This window comes from Typopeltis vanoorti, chromosome 11 (genome assembly GCF_054136105.1).
Source record: "Typopeltis vanoorti isolate ZY-2024b chromosome 11, IOZ_Tvanoo_1.0, whole genome shotgun sequence".
In the NCBI taxonomy this organism is placed as follows: domain Eukaryota; kingdom Metazoa; phylum Arthropoda; class Arachnida; order Uropygi; family Thelyphonidae; genus Typopeltis; species Typopeltis vanoorti.
Window position 1 is genome coordinate 39759877 of NC_143559.1, and position 14718 is coordinate 39774594.

Below are 14718 nucleotides of genomic sequence, written 5' to 3' on the forward strand. Positions count from 1 at the left end.
AGATGAATAGAAGTTTATAGAAGAAACAGTGTTTTTTGCAAGGATACAAAGGAGGAGTGCTGCTGATGACAGGAGGGGAATCATGTCCACATAAGGTAGAGGGTGACTTGAAGAGATATTTAGTTAGATGTTGATGTGAGGTAATGAACAAATTGTATAAGCAACTTGAGTTAGTGATCAAGGGAAGGGTGATTATTATGGGAGATTTTATTTATGCCAGTATTGAGTGGAATGAAGAGATAGCATTTGGGAATAAGAAAAATGAATATTGAGTTCTTGAGAGGATAACTATCTCAGGCAGTATGTAAAGGAGGAGGAGGGCACATTAGGATTGAGAATTTTAGATTTTATAATTTCATCAGAGGATGAAATTGTGAGTGGGGTTTTGCACTTCTCTCTCAGTTGGTGAGAGTGATCATTTGGGCTGTGACTAGACATAAGGCTTCTGTGAGGGAAGGATATATGCGAAATTACAAGGCTGATGATTATGAAAAGCTCAGGAGACAGCATGGAATGAGGAGTTCAGCAGTAAGGAAATAAATGTTGCTTGGGAACTGGCAAAGAAATAGCATCAGTGTGTTCAGAATGTATTCTGAAGTTCAGAAAGCTGAATAAGGTAGGTGTAAAATGGATGAATGATGGGATTAAACTTGAAATCTGGAAGAAATCACTCTGAGACAGCACAAGATAAATAATGGTAATAATCAACTGCATGATGAGTAGGCCAGGATAATGACTCAGTTGGTAAGGACAACAAAAGTGAAATTAGCAAATCAGACCAATACCCCCCCCCTTTTTTTTTGATATATGGCAAGTAGAAAGAAGAATGATCAGTGGCAGCTGGTGACAATAGAAACAGGTGTTACAGGAGCCAAAAACAACTTATTTTTTTATATTTATATAGTGGGTTCTATTATTAATTTATAGTTATTATTTCTATTACAGTAATGTTTAGTCAGAATCTACTGATGCATTGTGCTATTAATTTTTTAAAATTGTTAGGACGTAACATATATGGGCTCAACGTATTAATAACACGAAAACTTGAAAGATTTGCAGTTGCGGGCATAGCTCAACTGACTAGAGCAAAAAAAAAAAAAAAAGCTCAGCGGACTAGAGCAGTGAACCGGAAATCCAAAGATGCTGGTTCGACTCCAGCTGGCCACCCTGCAAAATGTTTTCATTTCTTTTATAAATCAATGTCGAGACTTCCGTGAAATAACGAGAAACATTTTTCCAATAAACTATCGATTTTGTTCATAGTTAAAATATATTGTTTATGGATGTAATAAAAATTTAAACTTTAAAATAAATTATAACAAAAAATGACAATAATTAAACACAATAAAACAGATCAACAACGAGAATAAATAATAAGACAATGAAAGAAATGCCCGCTATTTACGTACAAACGTAGTGACATGGGCCAGACTAAACTGGCCCCAAGATAAGCGTTGTGCCCGGTAAACAAACATTAAAAATCATAAGATGAAGTGTAAAGGATGAATAGTGGGTGAGCAAAAGGTATATGGAGAGTAAAGTAAGCTAGATGTCAATAAGACAATAGGACTTGATATCATATCACGTGTCTTAACAGAATGTTCCAAGGAGTTAGCATCAGCCTTGGCCTACTTGTTTAAAAAGAGTCTTGACAGCACAAGCCCCCAAAAGGGTAGAAGGAAGGCAAAATTGTTCCACTTCACAAAGGTGGTGATAAGGCTAAGGCAACAAATTATAGGTAAACCTCTATATCTGGAGTTGTAGTAGTTAAGGTATTGGAGAGGTTAGTGAGAGATAGGATACAATAATGGGTGATAACAATGCTATTCTTTGGACTTGTCAGCATGAGTTTGCTATTGCTAAACGAAGATATGCTTTACAAACTTGTTCATCTACTGTGACAAATGAGATGCATGTACAGTGGTATAGTTTGATTTTGCAAAGGCTTTTAATAGATTGCCACACCACAAGTTGGTCACTAAACTGAAGCAGATGGGATTGGATGAGAGAGTAGTAAGTTGGATAGGTGAATGGCTATCAGATAGGTATCAGCAAGCTGTGAATGTTGTGCAATATGGGGCAGTTTTGGGACCATTGTTATTTAATTCATATAGGTTTAACTGGTGATATACAACTGTTTGCAGATGATGCAAAACTGGGGAAAGTAATGAAAAATCAAGCAGATCTTGTGGCCTTACAGGCTGACTTGAATAGATTGTATGAGTGGGCAAAAGAATGGAACTCAGTTTAATGTTACAAAGTGCAAGGAGGAGACGAGATCTTGGAGTGGTGGCAGAGAAGAATGTGAAATCATCACATTGGATAATGACAATGATGCAGAGAACCTTTATGTGCAGAAATGAATAGGTTCTGGTTTCAATTGTATAAGGCTTTGATATGGTCCCCTGCTTTTCATGGTGATGACATCCCAAAGACTTCATCAAAGTCTTCGGGATGCGGGATATGAAGACAGATTGAGGGAATGCAGTTTGCAAAGCCTTGTGAATAAGAGAAAGAGAGGGGATATGATTGAGATTTAACTTTGTAAAAGGTTGTTACTGAATTAATATGGAAGAAACTTTTCATGTGGTAGGGATTGAACAATTGGAATGCAATTGCCTAACATCGTGGTGAATGTTGATACACTGAATGCATTTAAAACACAATTTCATTTTGCGTTTTTTGATGTTGTGCTTCCTGTGATGAGTCTTTTGACTCCATGGTAGTTTAATATTAATAATAATTGACTGATTAGGGACAAAGCTGTATAACTGAGAGGAGACCTCCACATAGCCTTTAAAGGAATGCAGAGAATCGACCAGGGCTTCTGACCTAACGTCCAATTCTCACCTTCTCGTGGTGCACCCTGTTGGGTATCTACCTCAATACTGAACGAACGAGGACAGGCTGGGATTTAGCCAACCAAATTGTATTCTTATTGGCTTAAACCAAAATACAAAATGATGGTATGACAAAATTTCATGTCAGCTGGGCCATCGCCCGGTTAAACAAAGCTCCTGTTGTTTTTGCCAGGGTACCAGGGTGAACAGCGAAAGTTCAGCTACTGGAACAAACCCTAAAACACACCCCGAATCAATATCACCAGAGTTGAAGAGCAGTATTATCAACATAAGAAGCCTGAATGGCAAAGAAATGGAGCTAGCTGAGGAATTAGATAAGTACCAGATCGACATAACAGGAGTGACTGAAACAAAAAAGACAAAAACTGGTGAGATCTTTCTGAGCAATAAATACAAAATGTTATATTCAGGCAATGACACAATCAAGAAAAAGAAGGAGTAGCCAAAGTATTCAACACTAAATACAAAGCTAATCTTCTTGAATGGTAGGCAGTCTAACGTAGAGTGATGTGGGCAAATATCAGAATGGAAAACTGGACAATGAGACTTATTTGTGTCTATGGCACAAATAAGTCTCATTGTCCAGTTTCCACAGAAGGCTCTACTAGGGTAGAAGTGGAAGAATTTTTTGAGGCTCTAGAGAAAGCTACTGACACAATGAAAAAGCTGGTCCTTGTTGGGGATCTAAATAGCAGAGTAGGAAGTGATTGTCAGACATACAAAAATATTTTGGGAAAATTTGGAGAAAAGAGCAAAGCTAATAATAATGCCAAACACCTGTTGAATTTCAGCTCAGGACATGGACTGGTTATTACTAACACCATGTTCCAACATAAAAATGTGCACAAGTTCACATGGAGAGAAGAGGCAAGGAATAAGAAAAGTCTCACTGACTATGTTATTGTGGATATCGATGTTTTCTCCCTGGTGCAGGACAAGAGAGTGTACAGAGGATTTGAAATTGGAAGCAACCACTATTTAGTCTTGAGCAGGATAAAATTGAATTTCATATTGAAAAGAATAACATGTAAGAAAGTTTTAAAGCGAATAAAAGTTGAGCAGCTTTTAAATGTGAACTGTAGACTAAAATACACAAAGATTATTGAAGAAAAAATGAAAGAGTTTGAAAACAGGAACCAAACCTTGGAGATTCAGTGGCAAACCTTGAAGAGAACCCTGACTGTTTCAGCCACAGAGGCATGCGGTGAGGTTGTCAGCAAGGATAGAAAAATCAGAACCCCATGCTGGACACAGGAAGTAAAAGGCAGTGAAGGAAAAGAAGAAAGCATATCAAAAATTCCTGGCAAATAAGTCAGCTTGTGCTCTTAGAGCAGTGCTTCCCAAACTTATGGATGTAAAGGCCCCCTTGTAAAAATTAACATATTTCACAGCCCCCATCGAAAAAAAAAAATCATAATACAGACATATATTATTATAATATTTATTGTATTTATATTCAATACAAAACATACACATACACAAAAATCAAATGGAAATATTACATTTTTAGCATCTTACATACACATTTGACATGGCACACACTTAGTCTTAAAACATTTTAAATTTGTTTTCATTATTTCACTGCCCCCTCAACAAAACTAATAGCCCTGAAGGGGCCGTGGCCCACAATTTGGAAAGCGCTGTTTTAGAGAATACAGAGACAAAAGCTAAACAAAAGTCATGGGAGGACTTTGGCAAGAACATAGAAAATAAATATCAAGAAGGTTGAAAAATATTTTGGAGGTTGTTGAAGAAGCTCAGAAATGGAGAAAAGAATGCTGTAAAAGGAATCAGAGATGATAAAGGTGACATGAAAACAGGAGAAAAAGATATCCTTGAAGAATGGAGTAATTACTTCGAAAAATTGCTAAATGAAACAAGCAGTGATAGCACAGTGGTAAAAAACACTCAACAGGCATACAGTCAGGAAAGTAGAAAAAGCCATCAAAGGCTTGAAATGTGGAAAGGCAGCAAGAGTAGATGGAAAGGCAGCAGGTGCATGATATTCGATCAGAAATACTTAAGTATGGTGGTATAAAAGTCTTACAGTGGCTGCACTGCATAGTTCAGAAGGCGTGGACAGAGGGGCAAATTCCTGATGATTGGAGTAGAACTCTCATAGTACCCATATATAAAAAGGGAAACAAAACTGAATGTGAGAATTACAGAGATATTTCCCTACTGAGTGTTCCTGGTAAGATTTATGCTAGTATACTTGAGAAATGGTTGAAAAGAATTGTGGAAGAAAAGCTTGGTGAAGAACAAGCTGGATTCAGGCCAAATCGAGGCTGTCAGGATCAGATCTTCACTTTATGACAAATAGTCGAGAAATCATGGGAATATAACAAAGATCTGTATTTAAGTTATATATATCTGGAAAAGGTATATGACAAGGTTCCAAGAGCGAGAAGCTATTCGAAATGCTACAGTTATATGGTGTCAATGGTGCATTATATCACGCAATACTTAGTCTTTATTTGAGTTGTAAATCAGCAGTTAGGATTGAAGGTGGTTTAATGTTAAATCTGGTGTGAGATGGATGTACATTATCCCCTCTGTTATTCATTATCTATATGGATCATGTTATGAAGGAAAGTGGTATTAAATCTGATATCAAAATTGGAGATGTTAATGTCAGCTCTTTGCTTTATGTAGACAATGTTATACTTCTAAATCTGCTACAAGTCTGCAAGATTCCCTGACTAAATTGAATAACTGTTGTAATAGATATGGTATGAAGGTCAGCAATAAAAAGACAATGAAAATAGGCAGAATTGTTGAAAATGTCAACTGCATTGTGAATGGAGAACCTGTGGAACAAGTAAAACATTTCAGTTACTTAGGCACGATTTTTAGCGAAGATGGTAAATTCAATATTGAAATAAACAACCAAATCAACAAAGCTGGTATGGTAGCAAGTCAATTGAATAAGAGAGAAATTAGTCAGAACACTAAATTACTGTATACAAGACAGTGTTAAAACCAGTTTTAACTTATGGATCTGAGAGCTGGGTCAGAAATAAAACACTTAACCAAAGACTAGAGACTGCAGATATGAGAGTCCTTCTGAGAAAGATTACAGGCGTGAACAGATGGCATCAATGGCAATATCATATTAAAAACGAGGATATTAGGAAAGAACTTGACATTGTCAGCATCCAGGAATGCGTTAGCAGATCTAATCTCAGGTGGTATGGTCACTTAAACAGAATGGGTGAGGAAAGATTAGCAAAACAAGTGTTCTCCGCCAGGTTGGCAAGAAAACGACCCAGAGGAAGACCAAGATATACAGGGTGTTCGGGATAAATTTGACAGTTTCGTAAGGAAAAAGAAAATCTTCTTTGTATCTATTAAATTTAATGAATTGACAAAAAAACATTACAGGCAGAGTTAATTACAATACTATCAACAAGATTTACTCAAAATAACCACCATTAGCATCGATCACAGCTTCAATTCTGCTTCGGAACCTCGAACAAGCTGATGCTACAGTCTCCCTGGGAAGGGCCGCAAAAACTGTTTTAATTTTATCCATTAACTGGGCTTTTGTATTACTGGAAGTGTGATTGGTGTCTTTTTCAACTGCGCCCCATACAAAATAATCCATGGGGTTAAGGTCTGGGGAGTTTGGAGGCCAAACATTTGGACTGGTGAAGTCGTAGAAATTTTCAGACAACCATTTTTGACTTTTCCCAGAGGTGTGGCAAGGGGCCGAATCCTGCTGCCATACATACGGCCTACCATTGGCTACCCTTGTTATCCAGGGCTTGACTACAGTTAGCAACTCCACGAACAAAGCCCGAATTCCAATGCCAGGGTTCTTCAACACCTGTTCCTGCAGATTTGCGAGGAATTCTGCTGTACGAACGCAATCAGATCGTCTGCTAGGGATCTTTCTTCTTGCTACATCCTCGTAGTCACCATTGCAAGTCTCTAGTTCATGCCTGATTGTTTTTACTGTATTCAGGGAGCATTGGGCAGCAGTCGTAATATCCTTATTTTGATGGCGGGCACGAATCATCATGATACAAGTTATTCTCTTCCATGATTCAGGTGGGTTCCAGCTATCCATCCTTTCTGACATCTTGTATATGAATGAAGAAGGGTCCAAACTTTTAAATGAAGAGAAGTGTGTGTTAATACATGTAACTTACGGAAAAATATAATTAATTATAAATATGTCAAATTTATCCCGAACACCCTGTAGGTGGATTGATACGGACAATGTGCCTTAGACGATAGAAATATAAGATCTGATAATGTTGGAGTTTTGACAAGTAACCGACTAATTTGGAGGAAAATTGTAGATGGGAAGTTAGTAATGATGTAAATTTTTCATGTAGTAGTACACCCCTTGAGGGTACATGGCAGGAATTTGATGATGATAAATCCCCCCCCCCCCAAAAAAAAAGCCACAACCAGAAGATAACTTAAAATCAGAATTCTATAAATATTATTTGAGACCTCCAGGGAGTCAAGGACTCATCAAGGTATAAATCAATCAAACCAGCTGTCATATCCTCCTTTAAATTCATTCACACTAGATGCATTCACTATTCCTCAAACTTGACTGTGAACAAACTTAATTTACATGGATGCCCAGTGTTCTCTCTCCACCCTCCATATAATGAAAAATATTTCATATCCTATAATACCTATTCAAAAGTTTATAGACCTCTATAATCATCCCCTCTTTCTCCTGTTAACAGAGTCTGCAATCTACATACTTGCAATCTGTCCTCATAATCTAAATCCCATAATCCAGATATAATCTTTGTAACTCTTCTTTACACCCTTACCACAGCTTCTTTATCCCCTTGGAGCCCAGGAAACAAAATCTGCATACAATAATTCAGGTGTGGCCTTATAAAGAGGCGAAATAACTTCCTTATCGTTACATGACAAGGTTCACTCCAACATCACAATTTTTCTCTGAGTTGTATTTGCAGCTTTTGTTATGTGACCTTCTAACTTCAAATTCCTGTCCACCAATACACCAACATGCCTTGCCTCTGTTTCTTGTAACATAACTCCACTAATATAATATGCTACTGGAAATATCATCGCACCAAAGTGCATAACTTTACACTTACTAACATTAAACTGACAGCCATTTTTGTTTGCCCAAATTTCCAGCCTATTCAAATCATTTTGTAAGTGCTGAATATCAGTAGCATCCCTGATTGCCTTGATATTCAGCCCTGGCTATTTTTGCATCATTGACAAACAATTGCACATCTGATGTTAAACCCCGCCTGATATCATTAATGTATAGAGTGAACAATAATGGTCCAAGGACTTGAATATGCAAGAATAAGATTTAGAAAAAGACATTACTTTTATACAAAATGTATTCAGCAGGAAATCCATCAAAAGAATAGGAAAACAGCAATTGAGCCAAATTCCTAATCATAAAAAAAGAAAACCCTAAAAGTAATGGAGGCATAATTATTCTGAATCCTGTTACAAAATATACTGAAGACTATTTCTGAAAGTCCAGAATGGTTTTAGTATAGATTACATTTCATGTCTGAAAGCTAAAACCATATTAACAAGAAACACTAAATAGTATTTGGTGTTTTCAGAGAGAGAAACCATTAACTACATTCAAAAGATGAGTCAAATTATGCATATATTACTTGTTGTCTCAGTCGCAGCTGAAGTACATGATATTACACTATTAGCATTCAAAGAATTGTAGTTAGATAAAAATTATTTAAAAAAAAAACTTATGAATGATTAATAGTGATCACTTCCCTAAACTTGGATATTGGCATAGTCTAATTAGCTCAGGTTCAGACAATTTCGTAGCATTTCACATTTCAAGAAAAAGACAATTGAATTTGCACTTGCTGCAATGAAGAAGTTTTGTCTGGTTCCAAAGAACTCTGTTCCTAGTGTCAATAGCATGAGAAGCAAGGTTAGACTTGTCAGATTCTAATTGGAAGACAACTTTTACTTGCAGATTCACTCATCCTCCCACCATCATTCGTCAAAAAAAAAAAAAGCGTATTCACAAGTCTTGTACATAGAGCTCATAACAGGATCAGAAGAGCTGATCACAGCTCTTCTGATCCTGTTTTCTTAGATGAACTGAATAAAATGAAAAGCAATCTGGTATGTAATGGATGCAACAAAACTATCATTCAAAAAATGATTGATGATTATCATCCTTCTACCAGACTACAATCCCTTAAAGGAACCTCAAAACAAAATAGCAAGGATTCTTTGTAAATTCAATTCATATGCTTCCTTCAAAGAAGCTCAGAAACTGTTTTCCTTTCTACCATCTATAAAGGATACATTACCACCTCTTTCCTTATCAGGTGTCCATCAAGTACTCTGCTCATGTCATCTTTGCTATTTTGGACAGACTAGCTATTCTGCCTTGATTTGAACTGAACATCAAGACTATATTACATTTTTGGAATCTGACATGTTTGGCCTTGCTTCTCAAGCTACTGACAATGGGCACAGAGGAACCATACAAAACTTCTTCATTCCAGCAAGTTCAATCGTCTTTTCCTTTAAACATGTGAAACGCTACAAGATTGTCCAAACCTGAATGGATCAGACTATATACCAATATCCAAGTTTTAGGAAGTGATCACTATTAACTGCTCATAAGTTTTTTTTTTAAATTAATAATCATCATCCATTTTTTGTCCACTGATGGATGAAGACCTCTCCCAAAGTCCTCCATTCATTCCTATCTTGAGCCTTTGAATGCTGCCATCTCTTTAATCTCATCCCCCCCCCCCCCACTGTCTCTTTGGTCTTCCTGTAGTCTTTCCATCTCTAGAATATCATTCTGATACCAACTTTGTCCATTTACATTTGGATCTTTTGATGGCTGTTATAATGTCTCCCACCCTAGTGTGAGCACTGGCCCAAGCATTGCGCTTTCTATTTAGAATAGCAATAACTAGAAATGATTTTTCCATTTTTCTCTGGGTAATTCTCAACTTGTTGGTCAATTTTTAAGTCTTAAGTCCATATGAGATAGGCTCCAAAAGTTTCTGGCCTGACAGATAGCACCATATATATATATGAGGAGCTTAGTGTACCAGTTTGACTAACACGTGGCATGCTAAGTGGCTGTAATGTTAAAAATTGAGTACTATGCTGTGATAAAGTTTTCACCAAAGAAGGACTTTCTCCAAGTGCCATCAAACAGCACTTAGATGATGCTTATAGGGAAGCTTCGCCTAGGAAACTGGGCTAAACAGTTTTGCCTAGGAAGAGAACATTGAAAATGATCCTTGTGGTCAGCTTGTGGAAGTGATGACTGAGGAGGAACTGCTTGATGACAGACAGCTGTAGCTCAAAGAAATCTCAGCAAGGTTGGGGCTTTTTATAACAACCATCTTTTGCATCATTCACAAGAAGCTTCACATAACAAAGGTCAGTGCAAGGTAGGTTCCCTGACTTCTCTCTTCAATTCAGAAGGAGAAGTCATGTGACATGTTCCTGCCAGTTTTTAGAGATTTGCCAAGAGATTCAGAGAGAAGTGCAGGAATCCATTGTCACCAGGGTAGTGCCTGCGTGCACGTGCCTTTTTGTAAGTTCCTTTTGAAAGTGGCAACGTGACGTTGCCGAAATATCGGAAATATTTATTAAAATATAATTTAATTTATATTCGGATCTACGTTGTTCAATTCCCTAAGTGATTTAGAAATTTCCTTCTTCAATGATCTGTTGCAATTCATCAGGAAAACTAGCTGCTGCTTTTTCATCGGCACGTGCAATTTCACCTTATACATGAACACTATGAATGCTCGATCGCTTTTTGAACCGATCAAACCACCCTGAACTTGCAGAGAAAGTTTCTTCTACTACTGATGCCGAATCATTTTTGCTTTCTAATTGTTTTCTTTTTAAAGTTTCAAACAAATTCAATGCTTTTGTTTTATAGTAATTTGACTAAGAGGAATTCTCTTTTGGTTACAATCTTCTATCCACACCGACAATAGCATTTCCATTTCAATCATAAGATGGCTTCTGTTTCTCATAGTTTGGGACACAGACAAGGTCGATGCACTTTGTCCTAGTTGCTTATAGTTTGCAGCGTGGTCTAAAATATGGCAAACAGTTGATTCATTTAGACTGTACTCTCTTGCAATTTTGGCTTTGGTTATGCCTGCTTCATACTTATTTATCATATGCAACTTATCTTCTAAGCTGATTGCTCTACGTTTCTTCTTGATAAAGTAGACTTGAAATCATCTTTGTTTCTTTTAGCATTCATTGTAGGGGTAATAACAACAGAAATAAATATCCACATGTACTTCAGGCAAGGGTGGATAGTTACTGGTAAGTGGTGAGAAGGCACTGTCGTATAAAAACGAAGCACTACAAGAGAGCGATACCTGGAGAGTGGCGACTCAAACTGGTTGCATATGTAGTGGGCTACATCTCGCAGCCACAATAATTCGAATTTGGAACGCAATAATTGGAATTTGGTATCAAATTATAAACCGCGATAATCGAAACCACGATAATCGAGGTATTCCTGTATATACTTAGGATGCAGGATTTCATATGGAGATGAAAAAGACATGAATACAATTATTTGTTATGGCATAATGCAAATCCCTCCCAAACATCCTTATTATAGGAAGGAAATAAAGAGAAGCATGAATCCAGAAAATCTGGCTAACTTTGACAGTGGTGAAATTCTGACAGAGAGAAGCAGCTCTTATCACTACTGGCTTCAGGCTGAAGACAAATGATGTCAGAAAGGCTCAGTGACAATTCAAAATTCATAATGATAAAAAGGTTATTTTTGACCACAAGAATTATAGGAGAGATTGACTTCTATTTGGTTTATATAGGTCAAATTTATTTCAAACTAAGTTAGAAAATACCGATAAGTTTTGCCAACTTTAGCTGTTTGGCTTCATCAGGGTAAAAAATAGATGTAAAACAACTTAAACGCTAAAACTATAAATGAAGAAAGAACTGAATACAATTGTATTTTTACAAAAAGCAGAAGAACGCATACATCATACGCATGGAGCATGTATGATCTCACTTGTTGTTATGTAGGAATGTTCTGTAATTGGCAGCAAGATTTAATTCTGGCATGTTTAAAGATCTTATGAGGGTCTTCCAAATCTCAGGCAGAATTAATCCTTGGTTTCTATTTAGATTTTGTTTTGAACAGATAACTGTTATGGCATCTTTTATAATTCGGAAGCGGAAATCCTCAAGTAGGGCATTGAGCTTTTGTCCCAGTCTATGGTATGGTTTGTCCTGGAGAAACGAAAAGCTAACCCCAATTTGTGTTCTCTATTATTGTTCGTCTCCTATGTGTTCCTTTCTTCTGATTTCAAAACTTTTAGAGGTCTGACCAATATAATTTAAGCTGCACAAACAGGGAATGTTGTAGACTCCGGCATATTTGAAAAAAAGGATGACTGCCTTTTGGAGATCTTAAGAATTGGCAGATGGTCTTTGAAGGTTTAACAGCCACTCGTATTCCATGTGGCTTGAGGAGTGTAGCAATCTTATTGGAAACTGACCCCGTATACGGAATAACGATAGTGGAATTATAACATATATCTTCAGGCTGTCTTTGTGGAGGGTCAAAAAGTTAAATTTTCTTACATATAGGGATGTACAATCCTTATATGTAAGAAAGAACACATAAGACACATTAAATATAACCATTTTGGTGAAGGAGGCCTCTCAGATCACGTTCTCAACACCTTACACCAAATCTACTGGAAAAGTACCCACTCTTTACACCATACAAAAACCTGGTATGAAAGAAAATTTAAGGAAGCCTGTGAAATTCTGATAAACCACCCAAATATCAACAATAATGGTGGCATGAAAATTCCAAGAATCTGGATGGCACACATTCATCCTACTTAATATTTAGTATCCAGCATACTTTGGGACTCTAGGGAACCTTCAGCTAGTATTGGAACGTATACGTATAATCATGGTGTTTGTATGTTTATATGTATAATTAAATGCATATGTAGAAGGTTTATAGATATAGACTTGTTGTTGCTCCCAATATAATTTTACAACCAATAGATAATATTAATAATAGGACTCTAGCATTGATGTAAGATTTTTTTTTTCACCAGAGGTCAGGCCAATAATTGTTGTAACTGTTGGTCAGTAACTTTAACAAACCATGTAGATTGAAGTGCAGCTTGCTTCTCTGTATATAGTATATATGCTCCAGAAGATGACCTTGATATAAAGGTCGAAACGTCGAATGTGGATTTTCGTTTATATTAAACTATTTACTCAAACACGGTAGTTATCTCCATAATTTTCCAAAATGTATTCGGATCACCACGTAAGCGTAAAAGAAAGGACTATATCATTCTCTTCCTAAAACTATACTCAGTCAACCAAGTCTCATTAATTCCTATAACTTTTGGTAAAGTTGAGCTAACCAATGTCAAAAACTCTTCACCCTTATTTTGAATACTTCTGGTATTCGTATACATAAACTGCAATACCTCTTTTACAACTCGAGTTGCTTAGCCCACTAAAGTTAAGAACCTGAGGTATTATGTTAGCATCATGTGATCACTCTCCCGCTTACATCTAGGTTGCCTGGACCACTGCTCCCCCCCCCCCCCAATCATTCTAGTTTTCATGACTGTGCTTCCGAGCTCACAATTGAATAACACTTTTTCAAGACTCCTGACCCCAAATCTGTTCAAGTGCAAGCCATCCACCTTGTGTAAATCCTTCCTTCCATCAAATGCAATCCACAAACTCCATACCATTCCTCCTGTACAATTTGTATGCTGACTCATTCGCCTCTATCATGGCAACAACCTTTATTTTCTCAGTCTTTTTTTTTTACCATGAACACATAACACACTTGTTTATACCCCTTTATCTTTTCACATAACACACTTGTTTATACCCCTTTATCTTCTCACATAACACACTTGTCACCAGCCAAAATAAACATCTCTTTCATCTTCACTCTCTGCATCCTTACAGCATCATTAACATAATTAATCTTGGCACCAAGAAAACAAATTTTTCATGACACTCTCCTAAGGCACTCCTCTTATCAATGAATCAACATACAAAATCCAATTCTTATTTGCATTATTCTGCCCCTGCCTTGCATCTCCCCTTTCTTTCATTTGTATCATTTCATCCACAACTCAATCTCCCAGTTTTGTTCTGTGGAACACCATGTAAGTGCGCTATCTTTTCCATTACTTTTTCCTTATGCTATCTTGTTATTCTTTTAATTTTCCACCACTTTATTTGTACTCATACACTTGTAATACCAACTCTGACAATTGCATCATCACGCATTCCATCTTTCAACTCGCAGCCATCATTCTTTTTCACAATCTTCACACTTCTGGCATTTGTTCACAAAAAAATTACAACAAACACAGTCTCCATTCACAAAGCTCTCATATTTTGCATGTGCTGAAGTGAACAAAATCATGCATGTTAAAATCGCCTGACATTGTTTTGCACACTGTTGCCATGAATCACAATACAGTATACAATCTTTGAAAGTTATAAAATTAAGCACACTACCCTTACAGTTAATCAAACACTCATAAATAAAAAAATAAATGAGTTAATTATTGCTAAACGCTTTCAAAAAAGAGAGCATTTAGCAACTATATTTCTTGGTTAGTTTTGGAACTTTCATATGGAAGTGTCTAGTTTGCTACTGATACCAAATGATGTCTTTCCTTTTATATTTATGTTTAAGCAATTATCAAGATCTCATATATGAAACACAATTTTCAACCCATGAGATTTCATGATATTGAGAAGTTTAGGGTTTCAGCAATCAATAATTTGAAACACCCAGGACAGTGAAACCTTAATCTAAAGCACATCATTT

At 36.6% G+C, this 14718-nt stretch overlaps 1 protein-coding gene across 10 annotated transcripts in view; it reads right to left on the minus strand.

Annotated features, from left to right (window-relative positions):
* The window catches only part of spri (Src homology 2 domain-containing protein sprint), a 488442-nt gene that overhangs the window by 14272 nt on the left and 459452 nt on the right, over nucleotides 1-14718 (minus strand). The gene's annotated exons all lie outside the window — the stretch shown is intronic.